This window comes from Bos grunniens, chromosome 10, assembly GCF_055505025.1.
Source record: "Bos grunniens cultivar Pamir isolate PY7600 chromosome 10, Bosgru_T2T1.0, whole genome shotgun sequence".
NCBI classification, from domain to species: domain Eukaryota; kingdom Metazoa; phylum Chordata; class Mammalia; order Artiodactyla; family Bovidae; genus Bos; species Bos grunniens.
The window spans coordinates 39791713-39814398 of record NC_141174.1 but is presented as its reverse complement, the minus strand read 5'-3'; the positions used below and the strand labels follow the sequence as shown (position 1 = coordinate 39814398).

The 22686-nt window shown below is 37.2% G+C and overlaps 1 long non-coding RNA gene across 6 annotated transcripts in view; it reads left to right on the top strand.

The window, feature by feature from the left end:
- Positions 1–22686, top strand: part of LOC147364384 (uncharacterized) — a 610904-nt gene that overhangs the window by 293451 nt on the left and 294767 nt on the right. For 2 of the 6 annotated variants that reach the window (XR_015134445.1, XR_015134442.1), the window contains one exon: positions 9847–10022. The exons of the other annotated variants lie outside the window; for them this stretch is intronic. This is a non-coding gene — a long non-coding RNA (uncharacterized LOC147364384). Of the gene's footprint in view, positions 1–9846; positions 10023–22686 lie in introns of those variants that run through there. 6 annotated transcript variants of the gene reach the window in all.

Below are 22686 nucleotides of genomic sequence, written 5' to 3'. Positions count from 1 at the left end.
TCCTGCCTTCAATCTTTACCAGCTTCAATCTTTTTCAAATGAGTCAGCTCTTCGCATCAGGTGGCCAAAATATTGGAGTTTCATTTTCAACATCAGTCCTTCCAATGAACACCCAGGACTGATTTCATTTAGGATGGACTGGTAGGATCTCCTTGGAGTCCAAGGGACTCTCAAGAGTCTTCTCCAACACCACAGTTCAAAAGCATCAATTCTTTGGTGCTCAGCTTTCTTTATATTCCAACTCTCACATCCATACATGACCACTGGAAAAACCATAGCCTTGACTAGACGGAACATTGTTGACAAAGTAATGTCTCTGCTTTTTAATATGCTATCAGGGTTGGTCATAACTTTCCTTCCAAGAAGTAAGCATCTTTTAATTTCATGACTGCAATCACCATCTGCCGTGATTTTGGAGCCCAGAAAAGTAAAGTCAGCCACTGTTTCCACTGTTTCCCCATCTATTTCCCATGAAATGATGGGACCAGATGCCATGATCTTCGTTTTCTGAATGTTGAGCTTTAAGCCAACTTTTTCACCCTCCTCTTTCACCTTCATCAAAGGGCTCTTCAGTTCTTCTTCACTTTCTGCCATAAGGGTGGTGTCATCTGCATATCTGAGGTTATTGATATTTCTCCTGGAAATCTTGATTCCAGCTTGTGCTTCATCCAGCCCAGTGTTTCTCATGATGTACTCTGCATATAAGTTAAATAAGCAGGGTGACAATATACAGCCTTGACGTACTTCTTTTCCTATTTGGAACCAGTCTGTTGTTCCATGTCCAGTTCTAACTGTTGCTTCCTGACCTGCATACAGGTTTCTCAAGAGGCAGGTCAGGTGGTCTGGTATTCCCATCTCTTTCAGAATTTTCCACAGTTTATTGTGATCCACACAGTCAAAGGCTTTGGCATAGTCAGTAAAGAAATATATGATTTTCTGCAACTCTCTTGCATTTTTGATGATCCAGCAGATGTTGGCAATTTGATCTCTGGTTCCTCTGCCTTTTCTAAAACCAGCTTAAACATCTGGAAGTTCACAGTTCATGTACTGCTGAAGCCTGGCTTGGAGAATTTTGAGCATTACTTCACTAGCATGTGAGATGAGTGCAACTGTGTGGTAGTTTGAGCATTATTTGGCATTGCCTTTCTTTGGGATTGGAATGACAACTAACCTTTTCCAGTCCTGTGGCCACTGCTGAGTTTTCCAAATTGCTGGCATATTGAGTGCAGCACTTTCATAGCATCATCTTTTAGAATTTGAAATAGCTCAACTGGAATTCCATCACCTCCACTAGCTTTGTTCGTAGTGATGCTTCCTAAGGCCCACTTGACTTCACATTCCAGGATGTCTGGCTCTAGGTGAGTGATCACACCATCATGATTATCTTGGTCATGAAGATCTTTTTTGTACAGTTTTTCTGTGTATTCTTGCCACCTCTTCTTAATATCTTCTGCTTCTGTCAGGTCCCTACCATTTCTGTCCTTTATGGAGCCATCTTTGCATGAAATGTTCCCTTGGTATCTCTAATTTTCTTGAAGAGATCTCTAGTTTTTTCCTATTCTATTATTTCCTCTATTTCTTTGCACTGATCACCGAGGAAGGCTTTCTTTTCTCTCCTTGCTATTCTTTGGAACTCTGCATTCAAATGCGTATATCTTTCCTTTTCTCCTTTGCTTTTTGCTTCCCTTCTTTTCACAGCTATTTGTAAGGCCTCCTCAGACAGCCATTTTGCCTTTTTGAGGCTGCAATGGAGGGCACAGAAGCACTGCTGAAAAGAGCTACCCCATGTCCAAGGTTAGGGGTGGCGGCCTAGAAGAGCCAACTGTAATGACATTGATTCTCATCAAGCTCTGCCCCAAAATGCTCCTCTCATTTGATTGTAGGGAAGTTGGTTGTTTTCTTTCTTGGAGTGCTGTTGTGAGGTAGCTTTTATAAGGTACAGCAGGTGTCTTGGGAGCCCTTTGCCAAATCCTTTTAGCCCACCTGACATCAGCACAGTTGTACACAGATTCATCATGCTATCAGCCTTCTTCAAATAAGCCATTTTGCACTTTTCTCTCAGGCCTTTCTATGCCTTGCTTTGACCTTTCCTAATACCAAATAGGCTGTCATGTTACGTCAAACTCCAAACCTGCCCTTGGCTATTAGTTGAGCTATGAAGTGGGTTTCAAAGCCAATTCCAAAGAGATTTTCCCTCTAAAGATTATAAAAATATTAGTTGGAAATATGAGCAAGCAGAAAATAGTATCTGACCAGAATGTTTGTACAGTATGAATAAGGAGAAGAAAAATTTATGCATTGTTGTTGTTGTTTCAGTCACTAAGTTGTCCAACTCTTTGAGACTCCATGGACTGCAGCATGCCAAGGTTCCCTGTCCTTCACTGTCTTCTAGAGTTTGCTCAAATTCATGTCCATTGAGTTGGTCATGCCATTGAACCATTTCATCCTCTGCTATCCTCTTGTCCTTTAGCCTTCAATCTTTCCTAGAATCAGGGTCTTTTCCAATGAGTCATCTCTTTGCATTAGGTGGCCAAAGCATTGGAGCATCACCTTCAACATCGGGCCTTCCAATGAATATTCAGGGTTGATTTCCTTTAGGATTGACTGGTTTGATCTCCTTGCTGTCCCAGGGACTCACAAGAGTCTTCACAAGCACCATAATTCAAAAGCATCAGTTCTATGGTGCTCAGCTTTCTTTATGGTCCAACTCTCACATCCGTACATGACTACTGGAAAAAAAAAAACATATCTTTGACTATACGGACCTTTGTTGGCAAAGTGATGTCTTTGTTTTTGATATGCTATCTGGGTTTGTCATAGGTTTAAGAACTTCATTTATGACCAGTGTAACCTAGGAAAGGCTCAAAGATTTAATACTAAAATTAATATAGGCAGATGAATTTCCATTCTGAAATCAAAAGAATATTCAATATTCAGAAATAAAGAAGTTGATTTCCATAAAATGATTCCTGTAATGATTATAATCATGAAATAATACTTGAATTTATGCTGAGGAGTGTTACTAGAAAAATAGAAGGCAGACATTAAACACAAGGAAGAAATGATCAGAATGAGAACAAACTCAAAAGATGTAGAAAATATCAGAATACAGGGCAGATACTAAGGCAAAGGAAGTACAAGCAAAACAGGATGTAATAGCAAAAGAAAACATTTTTTAAAAAATCTAACACATTGAAATATCAGCAAGCAGCTCTATGTAACTGAGTAATTGAGCCTGGTGGACCCGAAGATGTCATGCACAAATAAAGTGTGTATTAAACAAATTCTGCTCACTTTTCTTCCCCTCACCTGGATGAAATCATAAGCAAATCCCACTGTGGCAGCAGATCTCAGACTTTGGCTTGATCGAAATCCTGTGGAGGGCTTGTGAAAACCAGATTTCTAGGTCTTACTGCAGAGCCTCTCATTTAATAGGTCTGGAATGAACCTGAGAATTTGTATTTTTATCAAGTTTCCAGATGATTCTGATGATACTGAGGAGGGTTGAAGACCACACTTTGAGAACCATTGCAGTATGGTTTCTGGTTACTCTCAATTAGTTGTTAAGTTTTTGAGGTATTAAAAACTAAAGAATGATCTATTAATATAAGTATTGCTTTATTTCATCATCTGATTCATAACATTCTTTACCCATTATTACTGTCACCCACCCACTCCCCCAACAAAATTAACTGTAATTTGGTTTGGAAGCTTGTGGTCAGGAAGAAGGGTGTATTAGGCTTCCTTTTTCCTTCTGGATAAAAACTTATTCTACTTGTTACCTGTTGTTTTTGCCACTTTAGACTTGGTAAGGGAGGGATGGGCATAGTCTTAAGTGCTAATGCATTTTTAATGGGGTCCCTTATTTAGAATGTCAAATATTGATGCTTTTTACCTGGAAAACGTAGGAAACTACAAGGAACATGTTCAGTAGTGGATGATGTTGCCTCAGTCTAGCCAAATCATCTTCTGATCAGTTTCTGGCTTCTTTCCAACAGGACCCACTGACTCCCTCTGCTGTTGTCACATTTCCTTTCTAAGCAATCCCATTTTATAGCTGAGAGGTGGAGTCACACACTGGTATCACAAGTTTTTAACCAATCCTGCATGCTTAATTTTCTAATGTTTTCAAATCTTAGAGGTGCTTCTGAAACTCAAAAACATCAAGAAAATGTGAATTTAACATTCCTTAATTATATAAAATGTTTAAATATATTCTACATTTTAAAGCCATATTCTCTATAAAAATATATACAATTTTGTGTCATCACTCATAAAATTGGACCGCCAACTTCCACCTTGCATTTGTTATTGAGATTCCACTGTCTCTTAGAGTTATACCACTATTTAGGCAGAAAATGAGAGTAAAACTTCTAAAATAAGGACAGGACTTTGACCCTCAATTTTCTATTGATTGCTACTGATATCCTTCTGGAGTAGGAAATGGCAACCCACTCTAGTATTCTTGCCTGGAAAAATTCCATGGACAGAGGAGCCTGGAGGGCTACAGTTCATGGGTCATAAAGAGTCAGACACTGTCAACTGAGCATGCACACGCACACACACACACACACACACACACACACACACACACACAGATAACCTAATCATCGGAGTTCCCAGAGACCCCTTTATTCTGTAGCTCTTTGGTTCCAATTGCCACATATTGGACAGTGAAGGGGTATTTAATGATGTGGGAAGCTTGGTGCAGCTGCTCTGTAGGGGTCTTATCACTTTCCTGAAGACAGTACCACATAGGGAACAGAGGCATTTTAGGGGATGGAGTGGAATCACAGTTAGTCAAATCATCATACATGTTGGTGGAGGATGAAGTGCTGGTGTGTAGAAAGGCATGGGGCAATCAAAGGATATGGTGCTTTGTTCAAAGGATATGGTGTTTACTAACGATGGTGATGATAAAAACAGTTTGGGTTAACTGTCGCTACCATGGAGAGCCAACAAGATGAAAACGCTAAGTTTAAGGCCTTGTACACCCAACCTGGGCTTCTTTTGTGGCTCAGCTGGTAAATAATCCACCTGCAATGCGGGAGACCTGGGTTCAGTCCCTGGATTGGGAAGATTCTCTGGAGAAGGGAAAGGCTGCCTGCCAGAGTCTAGCTCAGGCAGCCAGGGAATCAGCCTGAAGGCATGAGCGGTGTCGGTGGAGGATGATGTAGCCTCTGACTCAAGGTGCGGGACTACATGTTTATTTCAAGGTTCAGGTTTTCTTTTATACTTTGACAAATGCATTAGGTCAGAGGTTTGACATTTTCAGTTCCCCCCCACCCAGATTTATTGTCTCCAGAAATCATTGTTGCCCTTCAAACAGAGTTCCTGCTTCAGCAATTCTCTCAGAATCAGCTTTACTATCTATTATCTACTTCCTCTTATGTGTCCTATACTTAACTTGTGATTACATAGTAACTCATGCTTATGTCTGGGCTGCATACCACATTCCTCAGTTTATTTCTTATCTTTCTAAATCCTGTTTGCCTCTAGTATCTTAAGCTCACTATCTCCTAAAAAGGCTTGTAGCTATTAATATCTCTAAAATTCCTAATCTCTATAAGCTATAGTAAAATATGCTAACACTACAACAATCCTTAAACTTTTAACTTCTAGCTATTCTTAATTATTCCTAAACCCTAAGCTCAGCAAACTTCTTTTGCCATAAATATTTCCCTCACAAACAGGTCTCAGATAACAATCCTTTCCATTGCCTCAAGCTGCGGCCTACGTGCTCATCCTGGAACATTCTTTGTAAAGATCCTTGAACAAATGTCAATGGTTACTTTATAGATTATTTTCTGCAGAAGGCTTTGTGCTTTCTCATGCTTCTCTCGAGAACAATAAGCACCTTAACATTCTTTCCAGCCAACTCAACCAAAGAAAAGAAAGAACAAATCACAAGACCTAACTCCTTCATCCCGCGACCATGCCTGCGGAATGAGGAGAGGGGGTTGGGGCCGTGCCTCCATTTTTGTCAGTAATGCCTAACGCGGCTCCCAACAGCTACCCACTCTTGTATTCTGGCCTGGAGATTTCCCTGGACTGTATAGTCCATGGAGTCACAAAGAGTCTGACACGACTGAGCCACTTTCACTTTCACTTTTCACACCCAACCCAAATCTTCACTGGTGGAGAATCAGAATGCCTCTAGGTTATTGCTAAAGGAATCCCTTATCCTTTATAGCTGCAAGGTAGACATGGCTCAGGATCAGATCCAGAACTTGATTGTACAAGATATAGTGTTGTAAAATTATTTAAATCCCAACCTTGCCAGGTCTCTCATGCTAAAATAAGGCAAACAGGAAATAGTGGGTCCTGAGATTGGGATGATAACAAATTTGGCCTCCCAGAGTTGTTGAGAATTTTAAACCAAAAATTACTGCAAAATCTTCCTTATGTGTGAAAGCAGTTCTTCTTTCACACATTTTTCAAGAATTATAAGTGAGGATCAGGATTCATAAGGAGATTCAGATTATCTTCAGGACACACACTCATGATAAATAGTGTTCTGCTGCTCCTACATCGCTTCAGTCGTGTCCGACTCTGTGCGACCCCATAGATGGCCGCCCACTAGGCTCCCCTGTCCCTGGGATTCTCCAGGCAAGAACACTGGAGTGGGTTGCCATTTCCTTATCCAATGCATGAAAGTGAAAAGTGAAAGTGAAGCCACTCAGTCGAGTCTGACTCTTCTCGACCCCATGGACTGTAGCCTATCAGGCTCCTCCATCCATGGGATTTTCCAGGCAAGAGTACTGGAGTGGGGTGCCATTGCCTTCTCCGAAATAGTCTTCTAGTAGAGCCCTAATGAAGTATGTGTTTCATCAAAGAGGACATAACAGAGATACTGAAATAGTGCAGAATCTGGATGATTTGTATCTGTAAGAACTGAGGGAGCATGTATGGAAAAGGTTTTAAAGGGATTAGTATGAGATGACAAAACGGAAAGTTGATTTAAGCCTATTTTAGTGGTATGAGTGTACTCACATAGAATTTGTGATTTATACTGTTGGCTCAAGCATCTTACTGTGGCCTTGGCCTTAAATGTGACCAACTTTTAAGGGAAGGGAGATGGTGGTACCTGTCAAGTGTAATCTAGAGAAAAGTTTTGAAAACTTAAGGAGATGCGAATATTGAAGTGGAGCTCTTATGTGTTCAGTCATCTTGTAACCTTAGGAAAGTCTAAAGAATGCTCCCTTCATGAAGGCATTAAAAAACAAACAAACAAAAAATAAGCATCCATAAAACATTTTTGGAGCCTTTCCTCTCAAGGCCAGAGATGATCCCGGACAATGCCAGTATGTAATTGGCTTTCCCAATTATAGTAGGAATAATTAGATCAAGAGTAATAGAGGATGGGTGGTAGCACTTAAGCACAGGTGGGCCCAGTTTTCTCAAGTGATTAACTGAATCCCATGTGGAGTGTTTTGACTCTCAGGCTACAGTGTTGGTGAATCATCATTTGATCAAGGGAAAGATCATTTCTATGAATGAAATAGAAAGTCAGCCTTGACTTATATAAACAGAAAAATTTTAAATGGTATTAGAAGAACCCTAATTCAAGTTCATCACAGGAGTGGTGATTCACAGCCCTTTACTCAGTTTGCAGACCCACAGTTACTTGATTAAGGAAGAAACTTGTCCCTTTGTGATGCAGGCACAAATGTATGGTATAACTCTTCTCCCAAGCTTGCATGATCTGCGGTCATTTACCAGGGTGTGTGCACAGGAAAAAGGAAAAATTTCAGGTTTTCAGAAGGTCACTAAGACTTCACATGAAAGCTGGTTCTTATCCATCCCATTTTGCCACCATGGTCACTGTAGTATTTAGATATTAGATAATAGAAAGTGTCTTGGCCAGAATTTATCTTAGTGTAAGTCTAGTTGGTACCACAGAAATATCTGTGCTTATTTACTCATTTTGGGTGTATATGGTAGAAATGAACTGATCTCTCTCTTGTTTTATTGATCTGCATAGTAATTGGCAAAATCCTCACACTGATCCATGAAATAAGAGATATTATTATGTAGGAAAGGGCAAATTCATCTTTCTGGTGCTCACTGCTTGCTATGATAGTAACATGATAGTAATGTAACATCACTTCTGAAGGAAATATAAAAATTAGTGCCACTGTCAAAGACTTTAAAATGCAAAAGTGTTTTTTCAGTCACATTTTTATTTAATTGCCTGTGTGACCATGCACGCAGCTTATATATTTTGGGGAGTAATTACACATAATCTTAAACATCAAATAAGAGGAAGTAGTAGTACCTGTCCTAGGCAAACTTTGTTAGAATTAGAGGAGAAGGGACAATTTCCTAACTTATTATGAGACAAATATTAATCTTATGCTTTCTGCCAGTACCTGTTAAATTCCAGCAGGCTAAAGTCATTAACTTGAAAGTAGAGTAAAATCTCAGACCCTTCACAATTCTTTATAGGAATTTCCTCAGTCTGATAAAGGACATCTACCAATAACCTACGCCTAAACATCTAACGTAGTACTGAAAGATTTAATCCTTTTCCACTAAGATCAGGGACAAGGCAAGGGTGTTCATTATTGCTACTTCTAGTCAATATTGTACCTAAGTTGTAGTCAGTAGAGTAAGGAAGGAAAAAGCTAGCATAAAAAGATTAGAAAATAAGTATAACTGTCTTTATTTCAAGAGGAAAGTTATGACCAACCTAGACAGCATATTAAAAGCAGAGACATTACTTTGCCAACAAAGGTTCGTCTAGTCAAGGCCATGGTGTTTCCAGTGGTCATGTGTGGATGTGAGAGTTGGACTGTGAAGAAAGCTGAGCACCGAAGAATTGATGCTTTTGAACTGTGGTGTTGGAGAAGACTTTTGAGAGTCCCTTGGACTGCAAGGAGATCCAACCAGTCCATCCTAAAGGGAATCAGTCCTGGGTGTTCATTGGAAGGACTGATATTGAAACTGAAACTCCAATACTCTGGCCACCTGATTCGAGGAGCTGATTCATTGGAAAAGATTCTGATGCTGGGAAAGATTGAGGGCAGGAGGAGAAGGGGACGACAGAGGATGAGATGGTTGGATGGCATCATTGACTTTATGGACATGGGTTTGTGTGGACTCCAGGAGTTGGTGATGGACAGGGAGGCCTGACTTGCTGCGATTCATGGGGTTGCAAAGAGTCAGACACGACTGAGTGACTGACTGAATGATTTCAAGATAACTTGATTTTTATGAGAATGTCCCATAGATTATAGCTGGATAGTTTAGGAAGCAGAAGGTACAAAGTTGAAAAATTCAAGACCAATACACAAAAATTAATTGTATTATTACATACTAGTGACAAATAATTGGCAATTGAAAATAGAAGAGCAGTAATATTTAGAATAGCATAAAGATACAAAAATATGGGATACATTTGAGAACAAGATATAGAAAGCATGCAATAAAATTACAAAACTTTGCTGATTGAAGTTAAAGAGAATCTAAATAACTTGAGTGTTATGCCATGTCAATCAGAATCTTTAATGTATTAAGTAATCAACTCTCCAAACTGATATATAGGCTCATTGCAATCCCAATCAAAATATCAGCAGACTCTATAGAAATTGACAAGTTTATTCATAATTTTTGTGGAAATGAAAAAGAATATCCAAGATAACTTTGAAACAGAACAATAAAGTTCAAGTACTCATATTATTTAACTCAATTCTTTCTATAGAGCTAAAATAATCAAGAGAATAATTCATTGGTGTAAAGACAAATAAATTAATGAAACAAAATAGGAAATTCAGATTTAGAATTTCAGGTTTTCTTTCCTTTCCATGACCTTGACAATTTTTATTCTTGTTTTTGTACTCACAGTTAGGATTTATTACAGTGAAAGGCTATAAAGCAAAATTAACAAAGGGCAAAGCACATGATGTGAAATCCACAGGAATCCAGACAGAAACTTCCAAGAGTCTTCTATCAGTGGAGTCACACAGGACACACTTTTATAAAATGTCTTTCAGGTATTTTATAAAATGTCTTTCAGTTGATGTTTCTTCATGATTAAACTGTGGATTTTTTATTTGGGGGAATAATGTTACAGAGATAAGTACCTTCTCATCATATCTTATCTACATGTATATTATAATAACATGACCATACATTTTCTTCAGTGAGTTGTCTGAATTGACATTTTAAAGGTATTTACTATTATTATTAAGAATGTTTTAGATCTTTTAAATCATGCTGATATTATGTTATACCTGTCAGTAGTATTTGGAAACTTTTTGATTTTGGATGTTTTCTCAGATAAGTTTGACAAATGTTTTAATGTTTATTTCTATGTAATTTATATTTTTATCACTTTATCATTTACCCATTAACAGATTATTATATGTCTAAATGAAGAACATTTATTTAGCTACTTCACTGGGCTATCTTATAGTTTACAATGGTTTTGAATTGATTGTTTTTAATATTCCAGATATACTGAATATAATTTAAAAAATAAATTATAGCATTCCCTCATCATGGAATAATATGTTTTAAAACAATTTTGAATACTGTTATACACAAAAAACAGTTATATCATTAAGTAAACAAAGCAGAATAGTAATTGCTGGATTTCACCTAGGGTTGCATTTACTTGAGGTACTTACTGTATGGAGTGCTGTCCTCTCTATTCCAATGCTATTGAATAAATAATTGAGGGAACAAAACCCAGATTTCTGCATTATCAGTAAACACCCTTGGTGGCTCTGATATGTATAGAAAATTCACAATAAAATCTGGTTATGTAATAAGACATATGCATAAGAAATATTTAAATTTATGTACTTATGTAGTAGGAAACTTAATAATACTTTTCAATAACCTCTTTATTCTCTGGATATCATACTATCTTGATCTCAAAAATAAGATTTACTGGGATTCCAGCAATGGTGTGGGAGTTTTTCTACTTCAATATTAGTGGTAAATTTATAAGGTCTTTTAAACTTTTAATTACTTCAAGAAGTAGCATCAAGTTGTAGTTTTTGGAATGTTTTTTGAATGGTAGTGGTTCTGTGATAAAGAGATGGAGACCCTGTAGAAGAGGGACTGCATTGCTGGTTGAAGGGGGATCAACAGTAACTCACTTAAAAATAAGGATCAGGTAAATAATTTGTGAGGCCAAGTGTGAAATGAAAATATGATGTCTTTTGTGCAAAAATCCTAAACAATTTCAAGACAGCAATGGCAGAGAGTCAAACCAAATACAAGGCCTTCCTAAGGACAGGGTGCTTTGTGACTGCCCAAGTTGCAACTGTGAAACTGGCTTTGTTCTTGATACTCTAAGAGCAGGTTACAGTTTAAAAGATAATTGTAGTTTCTGCTCTTCATGTACATGCTATCATTTTTGGAACCATTATATGTAGAGTTTTGAACAGGATTGCAAATGGTAAGTCTTTATAAAAGACATTCATTTTCAAATACTTTTCCCTCCAGTGACCTAATTACTATATTTCTTTTTCAAATGTAAAATATTTCTTCCTTAGTGATTTAAGTGTATCCCATGGAAATTCATTGCTCCTCTAAATAATCTTTTAAAAATAGTTTTATGAGTCTATATAGTGAATCGTTGTAAATAATAAGTAAATGCATATGAGGGTAACGATAAACATATATTTTGGAATCTTTGGAAAGACAAAAGACATTTTTAGCCGATTGGTATTGCTTTTTTTTTTTTTTAATCTTCAGTTATTCTAGGAAATGAAGAATGTTTTGATCTTTTAGGAATATTCCTCCTAAGAGGTTAAAAGGTTTGAGCCTTAGAACAATTTTAACTCTCTTAAGTTCCTTTCACTGTAGGATTCTTTTCAGTGGAAGGAGAGGTTCTTTCTTATTATAATGTTATTAGTGAAGTTTTCCCATTTCAACTTTTACCACTGGTAGCAAATCCTAATGTCTTTTGAATAATAGGAGGAAGTTGTTTTTTTTTTTTTTTAAATGATAGATTCAGGTCCTTTTGTGGTTCTTCTGAATTTTAGGGCTTCAAAAAAGTAGATAATGAAGCTTAGTTCACAAAAATATGTGTTCTCTCACTTTCCTCCCACCCACATGCCTATTTAGTGTGAGAGTAATAGAGTCTGATTTTCAATTTTAATGGACATTGCTCTATCTGAGAGTATTCAAAGAGAGTTTCATCTAATGGAAATGTACAATGGAGTCTTTTAAGTCACATTTCTAGATTCTCAATGTTAACAAAATTCTTGTGGTCTTTGGGTGATATGTTATAGGCCGACTTGGCTATTTTTTAAAGACAATGCGGCAATAGGAGTATTCTTTGTGGGTTTGTTATTGTTTTTGTTTTGCATCAAATGCAATATATGAAAAATGAGGACATATCTTAAGCAAAGATAAATTGTAAAACTTAATTCTATAATCATGCAATTATACATAGGCATTAAGAAATAACATTTATTAACCATTAAATTTAAACAGCATTAAAATATGCCTAGAGTTGACTTATGAAATGAGTATCATTCCTATTACACTGAGGCTCAGGACAACATGTCCTCCAGTAAGGCAGGAGTACTTTCCTTGAGCATGATCTTCTGCCTCCAAATCTCAAGATTATTCCACACACACTGTAGAAATCCAAGAATAGAGGTGCATAATGCTTCACCTTCACTATATTTTTCCTTCTCCTTTACTTCAACACCCAATATCTCCGTGTATTTCAATAGTTCTATCACATCTTCTCAACACATTCTCTGCCCATAGACGAACTGGATAGTTCACCTTAATTATCTTGGATCTAATAGTCTTGCTGTTTATTTATGCCCATTAACTATTCTTACCATATTCAAAGCCCATGTTTCACCTCAGAATTATTCTCTAAATCCAAACCATGTGGAGTTTTTTTTTTTTTTTTTTTTAATAAGAACATAGTTTGTACTAAGTGCTAGTGTGGTGGTCAGTTATATTGAAAAGACACTGAATTAAGAATCAGAGAAATCTGAGTTTCTGACTTACATGTTCTTTGATATCTTACAAGAGATGCTGTACTTCAGTTTTCTCAACCATCAATGGAGCTAATAGTGCATCATAGTTTTGTGAATATAAACTACCAAATACAGTAATGGCACATGGTTTCTAAGAAACATTATTCTCTTAAAATATTTTTTTCTGTTGTATCCAGTGAACTCTTAATATCTATAATGAAGGCAATCAATACATTCAAATCACCTCTTATCTTAATCTAGCACTTTAACACTTGATATTCACCAAGGGATGCGGCAACACCAGTATGTCACAGAGTGTATTTCAAATAAAAGACAAAAATGTACATGTGTATTTTATAACAGTCCCTTTCTACTAAACTACATGTAAAGCAGCCTTCAGTCCAAATAAGAACAACATCTATATTTTCTTGGGCTCAGTAGTGTTTTAAATTTTTTTAAATTAGTGAGTCATATTTTGTTTAGTCAACCCTACAAGGATTGATGTTGAAGCTGAAGCTCCAATACTTTGGCCACCTGATGTAAAAGCTGACTCATCAGAAAAGACCCTGATGCTGGTAAAGATTGAAGGGAGGAAGAGAAGGGGACGACAGAGATTGAGATGACTGGATGGCATCACCGAGTTGATGGACATGAGTTTGAGCAAGCTCCAGGAGGAGGTGATGGACGGGGAAGCCTGGCGTGCGCAGTCCATGAGTTTGCAAAGAGTAGGACACAACTGAGCAACTGAACTGAACTGAACTTATGAAATATGAACTTAGGAAATCTTCCCATTTTCTGTCGTCTAATACATATCTTGCACCATAACATTGGCTCATTATGATGGATGAGATAGGAAAAAAAGAACTTTTTCTGCCAGCAGTTGATCGGAATCTTCATTAGCAAGAATACTTTATTATATGTTGGAGAATATCAGAGTATAAAACAATAATTTTACAACTGAGCAGAATCTGGATGAGATTCTAAAGACGAGAAAGATAAATAAAGCTAAGGTTGCTTTACTTTAGCCCTGAAAATGTTTGTGAAGCTATTAAGTAAAGTGGAATACTTTATTTTAAGGGAAAATTAAAGAACACTGTCAATCATGTTCTCTTCATAGCCTATGGATACAGATTTCTAGTCTAGTCTTTATTCATTTAAAATTGTTTTAAAGCTTTTATTATAAAAGTATCAATTTTGACTAGCAAAGGAAAGATTAAAATTTTGTTAGAATTATTTCAAGTACATGTCCTTCTTAATATTTTAATATTATAAAATCATGGCAGAAATGATGAAATCACTCTTCATTGGACATGAGGCAAATTGAAAACATTATAACTTTTGTAGTGTGCTATCGACACAACTGGAAAATTCTGAAAGAAATGGGCATACCAGATCACCTGACCTGCATCTTGAGAAACCGGAATGCAGGTCAGGAAGTAACAGTTAGACCTGGACATGGAACAACAGACTTGTTCCAAATAGGAAAAGGAGTACGTCAAGGATGCATGTCGTCACCCTGCTTATTTAACTTATATGCAGAGTACATCATGAGAAACGTTGGGCTGGAAGAAGCACAAGCTGGAATCAAGATTGCCCGGAGAAATATCAATAACCTCAGATATGCAGATGACACCACCCTTATGGCAGAAAGTGAAGAGGAACTAAAAAGCCTCTTGATGAAAGTGAAAGAGGAGAGTGAAATAGTTGGCTTAAAGCTCAACATTCAGAAAACTAAGATCATGGCATCTGGTCCCATCACTTCATGGGAAATAGATGGGGAAACAGTGTCAGACTTTTTTTTTGGGAGGGCTCCAAAGTCGCTCCAGATGGTGATTGCAGCCATAAAATTAAAAGACACTTACTCCTTGGAAGGAAAGTTATGACCAACCTAGATAGCATATTCAAAAGCAGAGACATTTGTGTCAACAAACGTCCATCTAGTCAAGGCTATGGTTTTTCCAATGGTCATGTATGGATGTGAGAGTTGGACTGTGAGGAAAGCTGAGTGCTGAAGAATTGATGCTTTTGAACTGTGGTGTTGGAGAAGACTCTTGAGAGTCCCTTGGACTGCAAGGAGATCCAACCAGTCCATCCTAAAGATCAGTCCTGGGTGTTCTTTGGAAGGACTGTTGCTGAAGCTCAAACTCCAATACTTTAGCCACCTCATGCAAAGAGTTGACTCATTGGAAAAGACCCTGATGCTGGGAGGGATTGGGAGCAGGAGGAGAAGGGGATGACAGAGGATGAGATGGCTAGATGACATCACCGACTCGATGGACGTGAGTTTGGGTAAACTCCGGGATTTGGTGATGGACAGGGAGGCCTGGTGTGCTGTGATTCATGGGAATGCAAGGAGTCAGACACGACTGAGTGACTGAACTGAACTTATGGACACAACTAGAGTAGGAAATGGAACCCACTCCAATATTCTTGCATGGAGAATCCTGTGGATAGAGGAGCCTGGAGGGCTACAGTTCATAGGGTCACAAAGAGTCAGACATGGCTGAAGCCACTCAACATGTGGACACTACTATCCAGAGTTCAAAACTGAACAAAAAAAAAAATAAAACCATATCTCAGGACTCTCAGGACAATAATGGATCACCTCCAGAGTTACTGTTATTATTCCACACAATGAGTGGATGATTAACTCTAAGCACACACACAGGACAGCAGCAACAATCAGATCAGATCAGATCAGATCAGTCGCTCAGTCGTGTCCGACTTTATGCGACCCCATGAATTGCAGCACGCCAGGCCTCCCTGTCCGTCACCAACTCCCAGAGTTCACTCAGACTCATGTCCATCGAGTCAGTGATGCCATCCGGCCATCTCATCCTCTGTTGTTCCCTTCTCCTCCTGCCGCCAATCCCTCCCAGCATCAGAGTCTTTTCCAATGAGTCAACTCTTCGCATGAGGTGGCCAAAGTACTGGAGGTTCAGCTTTAGCATCATTCCTTCCAAAGAAATCCCAGGGCTGATCTCCTTCAGAACAGACTGGTTGGATCTCCTTGCAGTCCAAGGGACTCTCAAGAGTCTTCTCCAACACCACAGTTCAACAGCATCAATTCTTCGGCGCTCAGCCTTCTTCACAGTTCAACTTTCACATCCATACATGACTACAGGAAAAACCATAGCCTTGACTAGACGAACCTTTGTTGGCAAAGTAATGTCTCTGCTTTTGAATATGCTGTCTAGGTTGGTCATAACTTTCCTTCCAAGGAGTAAGCGTCTTTTAATTTCATGGCTGCAGTCACCATCTGCAGTGATTTTGGAGCCCAGAAAAATAAAGTCTGACACTGTTTCCACTGTTTCCCCATCTATTTCCCATGAAGTGATGGGACCGGATGCCATGATGCCATGCAACAACAATAATAATCAGCAATAGCAGCTAAAGGAAATAGATACTTGATACACCTGGATATATTAAAGATTAATTAATAAAAGACACTTTACAAAAGTTGTTAGGAATGTGAAAGATATTATTATGTCTATGTATAGTAAGACTGAAGTATGTCTTTTTTGTGCAAAGGAAGAATAACAGTAATTTTGGAAGTAGATTTACAATATTACATTAAGCATAAAGAAGGTGTGGTGTTCTGGATATGTTTCTTTTGCACCCTCAGATCTCCTTTGTATTTCCCCTTCACTCAGCTCAATGCTGACTTATATGGATGGCATTAATCTTTCTTTTGTCTCTGGGCTTCCAAATGGATTTTGTCAAGGAGAATAAAGGGAGGGTCATGTGCCTGAGCTAAGAGGTGAGAGCGATACCAGCATATTTGTCCTCTTGGCTCCTTGCCTTTATGGTCACCTTATGCTGGTTGTGTGTCCCCATCAAAAAAATCTCATAGTGTGTACACTGTGTACATGTGTACACATGTCTGTCTCAAATTGTGGTCATCCTCTCTCACTTTGGAGCTTCCTCGTGGCTCAGATGGTAAAGAATATGCCTGCAATGCAGCAGACCCAGGTTCAGTTCCTGGGTCAGAAAGATCCCCTGGAGAAGGAAAGGGCAACCCTCTCCAGTATTCTTGCCTGGAAAATTCCATGGACAGAGGAGCCTGGTGGGATCACAAAGAGTTGGACATGACTGAGCAACTAACACTTTCACTTTCTCTCTCTCTGTCCTTCAGGTATAAGAGTTATATTGGCCTTCACTGTTACTAACCAGTAGCACAAGTAGTAGCCTCTTCTTTTCTCTTTACCTATTGCCTATGACTTTGCAAATATACCCTCTATTAAACTCCTCTCCTATTATCATTACTTGAGTATTCCATCTAATGCCTCCTGACACTAGAGCTTAACATCAAGTGCATAATCTTATGGCCTTAGAAGCTCATAGTTACAAATAAGTATGATTTGTTCACCTTAATTATCTCTGAGTCTCCAGATCAGAAATTTTCAAGAACAAGAACAAGTGTGAGTCTGTGGTCAATTGATCTTCCCTGGTGGCTCAGTGATAAAGGATCTGCCCACCAATGCAGGAGACACAGGTTTGATCCTTGGGTTGGGAAGATCCACTGGAGGAGGTCATGGCAACCCACTCCAGTATTCTTGTTTGGGAAATCCTATGGACAGAGAATCCTGGAAGGTTACAGTCCATGGGATTACAAAAGAGTTGGACAAGATTTAGCGATTAAACAAGAACACAGCAATAACATCTACAACAAAGGAGGCAAGAATATGCAATGGGGAAAAGATAGTCTCTTCAAAAGTGGTGCTAAACAGCTATATGTAAAAAAATGAAATTTGAATATTTTCTCACATCATATACAAAAAAGATAAACTCAAAAAAGATTGAAGACCTAAATGTCAGACCAGAGACTGTAAAATGTCTAGGAGAAAGCATAAAGATCACTCTTTGATATAAATTATAGCAATATTTTTTTGGATATGTCTCCTAAGGCAAAAGAAAAAAAAATAGAACCTAATTAAACATAAAAGCTTTTGTACAGCAAAGGAAATCATCCACAAAATGAAAAGATAACCTACTGAATGGGAGAAAATATTTGTGAATGATATGACTGATAAGGGGTTAATATCCAAAATATATAAACAGCTCATAAAATTCAATATTACAAAAACCCAAACAACCCATTTCAGGAAACCTAAACAGACATTTTTTTTTTTTCAAAGAAGACATACAAATGGCTATGAGGCATGTGGAAAGATGCTCAGCATCACTAATCATCAGAGATATGAACATCCAAGCCACAGTGAGATATCATCTCACATCTGTCAGAATGGTTATCATCGAAAACATCACAAAGAACAAATATTGGAGAGAATGTGAAGAAAAGGGAGCCCTAGTACATTGTTGGCAGGAATTTAAATTGGTGCAGCTACTATGGAAAACAGTACAGAGGTTCCTCAGAAAACTAAATATAGATCTACGACATGATCCAGCAATTCTACTTCCAGATATATATCTGAAGAAAACAGTAACACTAACTCAAAAAGATATGTGCACCCCAATGTTGATAGCAGCATTATTTACAATAGCCACCACATGGAAACCACCCAAGTGACCATTAAAAGATGAATACATAAATAAGATGTGATACACACACAGGCATAAACATGCTAGAATATTACTCAGCCATTAAAAAAATGAAATTTGCAACAATGGATGAAACTGGAGTGTATTATACCTAATGAAATGTCATAGAGAAAGGCAAATATTGTATGCTATCAATTATGTATGGAATCTGAAAATAAAACAAATGAATTAATATAACAAAACAGAAGCAGACTCACAGATATAGAGAACAAACGAGTGGTTGCCAGTGTAGAAAAGGACTGGGGCAAGATAATGAAGGGGGCTTCAGAATTACAAACTACTATATAAAATATATAAGATACAAGGATATATTGTATATCACAAGGAATTACTCAATATTTTATAACAGCATGCAATGGAGTACAATCTAAAAATACTGTATGTTGTACACCTCAAACTAATATTAAAAATCAACCATACTTTAAAAAACTAAAATGTTAAAAGTCATTTCAATTTCTTTATATAAATACTCCTACATTTGTACTCTAAACAATATTTGCATACAAAAATATGAGCTACTTGCAAATGTTCCAAAACTCCTGTTGATAATGTAGACTTATATACATGTGAAAATTAGCTGGTTGGCTGCATTGAAATATCAGAATGGACTCACTCCCATAATTTGGTTTGAATATTGAGACTGATGACACTATACACACACCAAGAGGTTATAATTACACAATTGAGACTTTTCTGGGAAAAACAGTGTAAACCTCCAAAGAGGTACAAAAACAGCTTGACAGGACAAAGAAAGAAGACTGGTGAGAGGTATTTATTGTGATTTTGGAGTGGGGCCAGGGTAAGGACTCCTAAGCTGTTTGACAAGGGGCTTTCAGGGCTTGACTCTCCCTCCAATGCCAAAGTATTTCTTATTTGCTCCCTCAGTTGTGGGACAGAGGCTAAGAAGTCAGAGTAAAGTTTAACAGTTATTAACAGTTAAACATAAAAAATAGAATCTGTGTTATATTAACCAGAAACTAATTTTAATTTAATTATATTCTGCCTCAGCATCATTTCTTTAGCCCATTTCAAACTTACAAATCAAGATCCTTTGTTAAAAGATTTTTTCATAGAATATGTCTCAGTTTTTAAACATGTTTTAGTTATTTTAAAATTAATGTAATTATACTTTAATAAACATCTTCCCCATAAAATCAGAAAAACAAGAACTAAGGCTACTTTTGCCCAATATTTCATTCAAAAACTATAGCTGAAGATGGGACAGAACCACTGAAAATAACTCACCCGTGGGAATCAGGAATCTAGTGGTCCCCTGAGACTGAGGCTAAATCAGAATAACAGTGGACACATCCTTTCTACACTCCACCACCAAGCTAAGTAACATCAAGTGATAAGACACAATAGTTTTCTGCTAGACAAAGTCCAAGAGCAGGTAAAGACTATTTTTGACTGAAGCACAATACAAAGGAAAGACCTAAAGATGAGGATGAGCAAATACTGAGATAAAACCACTGGCAAACCAACTCCTACCCTAGAAATAGGGTATAATTTGAACCCTGTACTATGCTGAAGGAAACCATAGTAACAACAAATCCCAAATACGTACCAACACCTAACTAGATTGACTCAATTCCCATAGAATAGCTTAGCAGAAGGAATGTAAGCCCACTTACAATCCAATAAGGAAAAAGAAAACTATTTATTTCAGTTCACTTCAGTCTCTAGGGCACTACACAAGATGTCCAACTATAAAAAATCTATTACAAGGCATACGAAAAAAGAAAGTTATAAACAACATATTGTCAAACAAGAAAGAAATTAACAGAACTAAACTGAGGATGTAGATTTGGAATTATAAGACAGATAATTTAAAATAATTAAGATTAATATGCTAAATATTCCAATTAAAGAGATGGATAAAGTGAAATACCAAATAGGTGATAGGTCTGTATGTCAACTTGGTTAGGATACAATAATCAGTTTTTTTCAATTAAACACTAATTTACATGTTACTATGAAGGTATTTTGTAGATGCAGATATAGAAGCTCAAGGAATATGGAACAAGATAAATATGAAACAACAACAAAAAACCCACCTAGGCATATGACAATCGACCTGCTGAAAATTAAAGACAAAGAGAAAATATTGAAAGAAAAAGGATGTCACATACAAAGGAATGGAAATAAGAATATAGAAGATTTCTCATCAAACTACACAGTTCTACTGATACTGGAGGGATTTATTCAAAATGTTGAAGTACAAAGTCAAAACAAATAAACAAAATCTATTAACTGAATATTCTATACCCAACAGAAAATCTTTCAAAGTTGCAAAGAAAAGATTTAGTTTTACAAACAATAATGTAAAGGATTTATTGCAAGCTTACCTATAAAAAATGTTAGCGTTTTAAAGGTAGAATGAATATATTGAGAACAAGGAAAGTTACCATGAATAAAGAGAGCTATTACATATGATAAATAGATCAATATTTGTATGTGATTATTTTTTTTACCATTCTTTTACTTTTAATCTACCTATATTATTGTACTTCAAATAAATTTCTTATCGATAGCATATAGTTGGGTCTTGTATTCTTTTTTTTAAAACCCATTCAAATAAGCTTTGTCTTTTGATGTTACTATATCATTTGAATTTACTATAATTATTGATATATTTTTCTGTAGGCGTACCATCGTGTTGTTTGCTTTCTGTTTGTTTTCCTTTTGTTTTTCTTCCATGACATGACTACCCCTTTCCATTCTCTTTCATATTAAGTGAACATTTCTGGTATTCCATTTTAGTAGCCCATTTTACCCATTGTAATGTTGACTATATCTTTTGTATTATGCTTTTGCTAGTTGCTAAAGAAATTAAACATACCTAGATTTTCAGTTTACTTGATATTTTACCATTTCAAATGCAACATAGAAACCTTACTACCATGTAAGTGGTCTGGTATCCTGTCCCCCTTAGTATCAATTATCAAACTTCACAAGACAATGTTAGATTATTTTGCTTCTAACCATAACACATATTGCAACAAAATTAAGAAAAGAGAACAATTTATTTTACTTATCCAGATGTTTACAATTCCTGTTGTTTTTATGACAGTAAATTCTAAATACTTCTGGATTTATTTTGCTTTCATCAGAAGAACTTCCTTTAGTATTCCTTGTTGTTTTGTTTAATCGATCAGTTATGTCAGACTCTTTTGTGACCCCATGGACTGTAGCCCTCCAGGCTTCTCTCTCCATGGGATTTCCCAGGCAAGAATACTGAAGTGGGTTGCCATTTCCTTCTCCAGGGAATCTTCCAGACCCAGGAATCAAACCCATGCCTCCTGAGTCTTCTGCATTGGCAGGTGGATTCTTTACTACTGTGCCACACCGGAAGCCCTTGGTATTCCTTCAGTTCAGTTCAGTTCAGTCACTCATTCTTTATGACCTCATGGACTGCAGCATGCCAGGCCTCTCTGTCCATCACCAACTCCTGGGGTTTACTCAAACTCATGTCCATTGAGTCGGTGATGCCATCCAACCATCTCATCCTCTGTCATCCCCTTCTTCTGCTGTCAATCTTTCCCAGCATCACTTTTCAGTTAAAATTTACATTTGACAGTATCATTTATTTCTCAAGACTGTTGGCTCAGATGGTAAAGAGCCTGCCCACAATGTGGGAGACCTGGGTTTGATCCCTGAGTCAAGAAGATCCCCTGGAGAAGGAAATGGCAACCCACTCCAATATTCTTGCCTGGAAAATCCCATGGATGGAGGAGCCTGGTGGGCTACAGCCCTTGGGGTTGCAAAGAGTCGGACACGACTGAGAAACTTCACTTTCACTATCTCTTTTCATTCAAGTGTATTCTTTCTTACTTGTTGAGCATGATTATAAGAGCTGCCTTAAAATCTGTTTGATAATTACAACGGCTGAGTCATGTCAAGGTATACCTCTATTGTCTTTTCTTTGAGAGTTATTAATTTTGTTCCAATTATTTGTCACATAAGTTTGGATTGCATTCTGTATTTGAATATTATGTTAAAATATTCTTGATGTCATTTAATTACTGCAGGGAATGATTGATTTCAGTTGTAAATCAATCCAGTTAAGTTCTCACACACATTCTGTCAGTTTGTCTATGTGCTTGTCATATTGTTTACATCTCTACCACATGTGTACCGTTTGATGACTTGTCTGGAATCTGGGTGG